General features: G+C 33.1%; 1 non-coding gene across 1 annotated transcript; it reads right to left on the bottom strand.

Annotated features, from left to right (window-relative positions):
• Window positions 1-5799: 5799 nt before the first annotated feature.
• TRNAS-GCU (transfer RNA serine (anticodon GCU)) lies at window positions 5800-5886 on the bottom strand. The gene has a single exon. It is a non-coding gene; the product is annotated as a tRNA-Ser (tRNA).
• Window positions 5887-8937: the final 3051 nt, after the last annotated feature.

The raw sequence follows: 8937 nt of genomic DNA, 5'->3' as shown, positions 1-8937 counted from the left end.
TAAAGCTCATGAACTAAGGACAAACTCAAATATATATATATATATATATATATATATATATATATATATATATATATATATATATATATATATTCTCTTAAATTCTTGTTGTATCTTGAAAAATGTATTATAAAAAAGAATTTTTTTTATACAAAATCTTTGACAAATTTGTTACCCAAAAGTGAGGCTAGGAAACACAAAAATAACCTCTACATACAAATCAAAAACTCAGAAGTCCAATCACAAAAGAAATCGACTTGCTTATTACTTAAAAAATCTCAATGATCTCTATTAATATTGGTCATATAACCACATTTCGGGATCAATCATAGTAGGAATTCACTTATCATTCTTCTCTTCATATACATTATCCTGAGTTCTCATATATACGAATTATAGGCTTGTAGCTCTCTAGAGAACATTTAGCTCATACTGAATTTTGTTATTTTATTATCGGAATATAAGAAAATAAGTCGAAATTACAAAATTAACATTAAGAATACTGTAATAAAATTGAGGTAAAAGTATCACTTATATAGATGATCAAAATCAAGGTACAAGATCTGGCAAAATAATCTGGGAAGGATGCAATTTCAATGTATTAGAATCATTAGCAAGAATGAAGTACATATCATCTTATGATTACCACAATATATTTATCAATAAGATAATCATTTTAACTATAAATCTACAAACATGAAAAGCGACAGTATATTTGACTATTATTATCCTAAACAAGAACAAAAACTTTGCAAAAAAAAAAGAAGAGAAATACCAAAGGAAATACGAGCCTTTTAAAAATCATGTTGAGAATAAAGAAGACAATGGCTGCTGTAAACTTTTTTTTATGAGTCAGTAGTTATAATATACTAAAGATTATTTTATATGATAGAAGGAAAATTCTGGTGCCAAAAACCAGTATTATTACAACAGGGCAACATGAATTAACACAACAAATTTTCTTATAGTTGGATTCTCTATACTTTTGGCATAACAAATTCCTTGCTTTTAAAATATGAACTAACAACCTTTACGAGACAAATAACAAGGTTCATTAGGCGAAATAGTTTGCATTACAGAGCACTACAAATCAAGAAAACCAATCTTCCTAAAACTCTAAAAATAAGAACAATACCGAGAATAGGAGAATTTTCAGAAAAACAGGGGTTAAGAAAATTCATAGGTTTAATATCTTAGCCAAAAATAAAATTCATCCTCCAATCACCAACAAAAAGAAAGTGTTCACAATCTAGATCTCACCTGAATAATCAGAAAAATAGTCCCATGAAAGAAAAGCTACGTTCAACAAATAAAACCATAGCAGAACAGATTATCAAAGTAAAAAATCTCGACCAAACAATCAGATTGGAAAAGATTTTCAATTCAACTAACAGATCATTAAAATAAAAAATTTACCACACCTAAACAAAGAAAATTATAATTCCAATGCAGCAAACAAGAATAATACTCCATTCGTATGTTCGTCACATAGTTCTTCTACTTGAGCAACCAAATAACAGTTTTCAAAGTTATTGATTCGAAAGAAAGAATCACGAGTGATTTAAAATTATGTTAACTTCAAAGATCATCAACATAAGAAGAACAAAGTTGTTTTTATTGAAATTCAAAAAAAAAGCATCTCAACGAGCAGCTAAGTAAATCCACAATCCACAAATTCAAATACAATTCTATAAAAGGAATAAGATAATAATTCACAGCAAAAACATATCGAATCTTCTAGATCATAGATAAAATCTTGAAATCAGAAATCATAGAGAATAATACAAAGGCGAAGAAGGTTAAAGCAAATTTTCTTAAAAGTGAAGAAGAGTAGAATCAGCCAAAAGATAAAGAGTCGAAACCGAAACCAATGCACCAATGCGTTCAAAAAAACCTACCAAAGGATAAGTCGAGATTGGTTATAAGAAAAGGATAAGAGTAGCAGAAGTGGCAGAGGATGCATGATCACAATAATCAGAAGACAACAATGATACAGAGGACAAAGATGACATTCTTATAGGCCTCTGATAGTGCCACAATTTGTATAAATAGCCGTGCTTCTATTTATACAATTGTGATCCTACCATAGGACATTTGCTCCATATTACACAGATTAAACCTAAGCCCTAATACCAATTTGTCACAACCCAAAATGAGTTATGACCAGCGCTCAGGAAAATAATCCCATAGCAAGCTTAATATAGTCAAATATAAATTGAATAAGAAAGTTACAAATATTTTTCATGTTCGAAAATAAATAGTTATACATTTTTAACAAAAATTACTATAATTAAGAATGGTTTGACCTTGCCTGTGTCATATGGAGCACATACATCTAGGAACTCGTCAACAAATAAGTACTCATTGCAGATCGTTACATCTCGAATAGAAAGTCTCACATAGACAGGTAATTGTTCCTGAAAAATATTTTTGGAAAAACAGGGTGAGTTTTGTAACTCAGTGACTAGACAATACATCTATAATCGACATGAGACCATATAAATATTATATAAAAATAATTTTAATTAGAAAATAATAGTTGATAATAATAAGTGAATCAATAAGGGAGTTCTCATATAGAAATCAAATCAAAAGTATACACTTGCGCAGCTCCACCTCTATGGATAGCTCTTTCCTCTCGTGTGTCCTAACAGAATAGCAAAACTAATGTGTGGCCTACACGTTAGGCTAGGAACACCCCTGCTAGCTGAAGTCTGAGTTAGATGCATCTAAGTTAATGTCATAACTGTCGTTAACTACAATTTTCTAATACGAGCCTCCCAAGCTAATTCAAAATATATAATTTCAAATATAACTAATTCTTCGGTCTTTCAAATATGATGTATCAAATCAAATCGAATAATACTTTCTCATCCAAATCCTTTTCAATAATATTTTCTCAATCTCAAGGCATTTCAAACATATTTCACAATTTCAAAATAAGTAAGTACCAACCAATATTTCAATGCTTCAAAAATACATATTTGAATAAAATCAAATGTTTTAAATAATATAAAACTTCATCAAGAATACATATAGTCTCACGTGCATATTAAAATGAGCTTAACAAGGATAAATATTTAGCTTTAACAAATCGAATATTCAAGACAATTTAAAATCCTTTAATAGTAATCTTATAAGTATAATTATAATTTCAAAGCACTGTATATCAAAATAATTATAAATGCAAAGCCAAACAATTATCAATGTAAAGCCAACTCACAGCGTGGTACTAAGGAATCAAAGAGACCAAACCTGGAGTGCCAAATTAAAAGGTGAGAAAGGTTAGAATAGAATGGAACGAAAGAATGCAGAATTCGAACCGAGCCAGTAACAGCAATTTCAATTCAAACAGCAGCAACGTCTATGTCACAGATGTAATATTGACAACAACAACAGCATCGCTATCACTTTTAGCCCATAACAAACAACACCAAAAGAAAATTAATCAAGAAAGACAGGGCGAAAATGGGGTGAGACAGTAAGGTAGATAAAAGTGGAACATGAATAGAAAGATATGTCAAGTACAAGGAGAATGGGATTTGTTTTACCAAGGTAAAGGTATAGTAGTGGTGGCTCTTCGCAGTAACAACTCCAATGACTTTGGTGGCAACATTCATGGCCCTAGTGACTTCGGCAACCAATGGAAAACTAGAAACAAAAGTAGAATAGAACAATCCCTTTTCTGGTGACATCCTCCACCTGCCACGGAGGCAACTACAGTGACAGTGGAAGAACAGAAGGCTGGCTCTGTCTTGCGGTGGTGGAAGACAACAGTATCTCGACAACAAGCTCCAGCAGAGCTCCGCTTTCTCTCTCCCGTTCACGCCCTCCTTCTCTGCCCTGGTTGATGATGATGATGGCCTCAACCGGGACAGCGACAGTCTCGATCAACGGCAGCGGCGATGACGGGCATAGCGACGACGACAGGACTCCCTCTTTCCTCTTCTCGGTCGTGCGCTTTCCTCTGGAAGGTCTGCGATCTCACTCTCATATCTCTCGTGCGTCTCTTCTTTTCTCTGCACAGTAACAACGGTGCCCACCCCCGCTGGCGTCGTCTCTTCCCTCTTCTCCCTTTCTTCTTCATTTCTTCTTCAATCGCTCTGATAAATCCTATTTGTAGGGTTTATCTTATGCTTCATTTAAGGGATTTTATGACCTTTTACCCACATTTATTCAATAAAATAGCATGGTTTCATGATTGTCTCCCAATTTGTGCTTAAGTGTGAAAACATACTTTCTAGGTCCTTAATTAGCTAAATTTAATTCACCTTTGATTCCACTAGATGCATTGTATTTGTAAAGTGATTTCAGATTGAAAAGGCTAGGAATGAATCAAAGGCGTGAAAGGAAAGCATACAAGTGGAGAAGATCATGAAAAGCCAAAGGATTGAACTCGCCCATGGACGCGCGTGCGCATTAGGCGCTTACGCGCACCTTGCGAATTACCCCATGGACGCGTACGCGTGCTATGCACGTACGCGTCGGTGCTGGTATATGATTTTTTAATGAAAATGTGGCTAGCAAATTCAGAAGGATTGTGGGGCCCAATCCCAACCAACTTTGGCACCAAAAATGCTATTTTAAGCCAAGGATTGAAGAGCAAAGGGGGATTCCATCATTCACACTCATTAGGATTAGTTTAGAGTTAGTTTTAGAGAGAGAAGCTCTCACTTCTCTCTAGGATTAGGATTAGGATTAGGTTTAGTTCTTAGATCTAGGTTTAATTCATGCTTTGATTTACTTTTCCATTTGTAATTCTTCTTCTCCTACATCTCTTCTCTCTAGTTTAGCATTTGATTCTTGTAATTCTCTACTTTTATGTTGATGCACTTTTGTTTTTTCTATTTTTCTTTTATGCAATTTGGGATAATTCATGTAGATCTTGTTCATTTATTTGTTTTTGTTTAATTCCTTGCAATTGAGTAGTGTAGATTTACTTTCCTTGCAATTTTACTATGCTTTCCTTTTATTGCCTTCCAAGTGTTTGATAAAATGCTTGGTTGGATTTTAAAGTAGAATTTTACGCTCTTGGCTTAAAAAGGTAACTTAGGACTTCTTGAGTTGCTAATGTCCAAGTAATTGATTATTGGGATCCATTGACTCTAGTTCTCACTAATTGAATTAGTGGAGAGTTAGGACTTATGGACTAGGATTGATATAACTCATTTGACTTTCCTTTACTACTAGTTAGAGGATGATTTAATGGGATTGATCCTTGCCAATTCTCGAGTTGTGGTTAGTGATTAGGATAGAGATCCTTGACCACCAACCCTTGTCAAGACCTTTTTAGCTATTAGTTTACTTCCTTGTCATTTATCTTTCATGCCTCTTATAAAAAGCCCCAAAACATAACTCATAACCAATAACAAGACACTTTATTGTAATTCCTAGGGAGAACGACCCGAGGTTTAAATACTTCGGTTTATAAATTTAGGGGTTTATTTTAGTGACAAACAAATTTTTGTATGAAAGGATTATTGTTTAGTTTAGAAACTATACTTGCAACGAGAATTCATTAGTGAAATTCTAAACCGTCAAAAATTCAATCATCATGCTCCCCCTCTGATTTCTGTTCTCCTCCCTTTCTCTCTTTCTTTCTCCTGTTTGTGGGTGTATATGTTGTAATGAAATTAGGGCAAAATCAGGAATTTTTTTTATAGTTTTCTATGTTTTTCTTGTTTGTGCTAAATTTTGAAAAACTTTTAGGATTTTATCTATTTTACATCTTTAACTGGTAACTATCAAAATCAAACATAGAAAATTCAAAAGAAAAAAATACTAACTCACGGGCGGAAACGGAAAGAGAGGGATTCGAACCCTCGGTACAAAAATTCGTACAACGGATTAGCAATCCGACGCTTTAGTCCACTCAGCCATCTCTCCCCAATTGCGATATCTATATATATTGTTTATGTTAGATTGCATAACCAAACAAAGTAGGGGTTGAAAAAAGACTTTTTTGTTTAGATCTTATATATTCTTTTTCTATTTATAATGGATTGGATTTCTATTCAGTATTATAACGAAAAATTCAGTATTATTGCCTTTTTTCAACCTAATAAATTAGAGCAATATGATTATGTCACTGTTTTCAGATTTCAATGTCCTACAATAGAAAACAATTATTAGTTCTTTATTGTTGTAATATAAAAAAATAGTTGGAGAATATTAAGCACAGTAGAAATCAAAATAGGAAAAACGAGATTCTAGGATTCTCCTTTTTTCTTACAAGACAACAATCAAAATTTGATTGTCATAGTTTTCGTTTTCGAACAAAACATCAATCCACATTTGATTTGTGTTTCAATTCCAATTTGAATTCACTTGAACAATAACTCTAATTTTTTTTTAACCGGTAGTAGTAGTTCTAGCGGTTGACTCAATTTTTTCAAATTTTTTTTTCATTATTAAGAATCTTTTTTTCATTATTAAGAAAGGGTAACGAAGATAAAATACGAGCTTGTTTTATAGCAATCGTAATTAATCGTTGTTGTTTTAAGGTCAATCTATTCACCTGTCTAGATAATATTTTTCCTTGTTCACTAATAAATCGACTAATTAAACTCATGTTTTTATAATCAATTTGATCCCCCGATTGGATCGGGGGCAAATGCCTACGAAAAGATCGTTTGGGTTTAAGAAAGAGTCGCTTAGATTTATCCATGATTTGTTTATTCCTATCCCGAGAATTCTATTTCTTAACAAAAGGGTTTTTTTATGTATACTTATACAATGAAATTTATTTTATCCTTGGGACGTTACATTCTACCCTCTTTAGAAAAATTTTCGCCTTAAAAAATTGATACAGTATGTAAAATGTTATATGGTATTATGGTTTTATCCTTTTACCAAACATGAGAAAGAAGTATAATCGGGTACAAAAGGTTACAAGATAGGTTTGGGTTAAAAAGATGTGGTTAACATTCACATTCTCTTGTTCCTTTAATAAGTTAAACACGTATAGCACTTTTCACTTCGTTCATCACTCCTAAAGAATATTCAAAAGTCAAACATCAGGACTAACCTTTTAATTTATACCAAAATCTCCTTAATATCCTCCTCAGAATACTCTTACTTCATAATCTTTTTATGACGTCGTACACTTACAAGTTTCACCTTTTGGGTCCATGAGCCACATTTAAAACCTAATGTATTGCTTGCTATATCTAAGAATTACATGTTAACTAATACAATCTCGAGTTTACCCAAAGGAATACAAAGCTTAGAAAGAGAAGAATGAGTATCACAGTTGAGGTTCACAAGAATTCAGAAGGACGTGTAGGATCGCAATTAAACAAGGATGTACTGAAATAATGAAATGTGTCAAAAAAGAGTCAAACATATCTTAACAAGGAAATTTGAAGCAAGGAACTTCAATGGAAGCAATAAAAGAAAAGATGGAGTACTAGGTCGAAAGAAGTTCAAAATGAATAAAAGAAGTACAAAGCTCATAAGAGATGGCTGCTAACGTCAATGGCAATGTTTACAAAGATTTAAGAGAATGATTAGGAACACAGTCAAATAAGACATCCGTCAACAATGGATAAAACTAAGAGAATTCTTTTACATTCTCAAGGAAAAAGATATGAGATGAATATGTCAAAAGAAATGATAAAAGAATAAATGTTATCACGTCACACAAATTCAAGTTGAAACAAAAGATGCAAGATTTGTGAATTGGAGATTAATACGGTCAAGGGCAAAGGTTTTTTCTCAAGAACCTTGGAGAATACATAGGTGCACAATCAAGCAAGGATATGTATAAGCAAAAAGATAATCAAAGACAGAAAAAACAGAGCAAAACATAAACTAAAAAATACAACAACACATTTGGAATAGACAACTTAACAGTCATAAAAATAGAAAATAACTGTCACAAAAATCAGAATGCTTCCTTTCCCTTTTCATAGAAACCTTCAACTAAGTACCTTTGAGATTATTATCATGACCTTGGACATTAAATAATTATGTCAATATAAAATTTGATATCTCTTAACTCAAAATAGTAGATAGGTTATATAAAACATGACAAAAATGTCAAGTCCCAAGAATGTCAAGTCCCCACCTATAGAAAGGCCATGCTACCTCGGAGGTGTGTAATTGTTCGGCTGGAGTATTAATAGTTGGTGCAAATTTCTGGCAGTTGTCGCAATGTTGCACTTTCCTCTTGCAGTCAATCTTTAGCGTGGGCCAGTAATAGCTTGTGCATAGTAGTTTTGCTACTTGATTGTGCCTTCCTATGTATGTTCCGTAGATTCCTTCATGTGCTTTTGCCATGGGGAGGTAGGATTCTTCCGTTCTGAGACATTTCAACAATGGCCTAGAAAACCCTCTTCTGTATATGTCATCGTCAAGCATGGTGAAATGGATTGCTTTCTTTTTGAACAACCTTGGGTTCTCCTTGGTTGTTGGGATGTCTCCTGTTTTTAAATATTAGACATATGGTGTCTGCCAATCTGGTTTGGCTAACAAAGAAAAGACATGGATACTACATATGCTCGGTTCCCCAAGTGTTACTTGTTATAAAATTGGTGTTGTGTCTGTGATTTTAGAAGTAGCTAATTGGATAAGATATCTGCTCTATTATTGTCCTCCCTACGTATATGATTAATTTCGAAAGTTTGAAAAAATTGTATTAGGTCTTTTACCATTGTAAAATATTATCCAAGAAGGGGATCTCGTACCTGAAAATTGCCGTTTATCTGTTGTATGACTAATAGTGAATCACAATAAACCTTTAGGTGCTGAACATTTATGTATTTGGCTAAGCACAACCCGATTAGAAGGGCCTCATACGCGGATTGATTGTTACTTATTTTGAAAAGGAAAGTGATAGACTGTTCATATTCCAATATTGTCTTTAAGAATGATTTTGGCTTCGCATGCATCCTCGTTTGCAGCTTTGTCGACGTACAACTCCTAAATGGATAAATG

The sequence above is a fragment of the Arachis hypogaea genome, chromosome 2 (genome assembly GCF_003086295.3).
Source record: "Arachis hypogaea cultivar Tifrunner chromosome 2, arahy.Tifrunner.gnm2.J5K5, whole genome shotgun sequence".
NCBI classification, from domain to species: domain Eukaryota; kingdom Viridiplantae; phylum Streptophyta; class Magnoliopsida; order Fabales; family Fabaceae; genus Arachis; species Arachis hypogaea.
The sequence above is the reverse complement of the archived record's forward strand: the minus strand, read 5'-3'. Positions and strand labels throughout refer to the sequence as shown.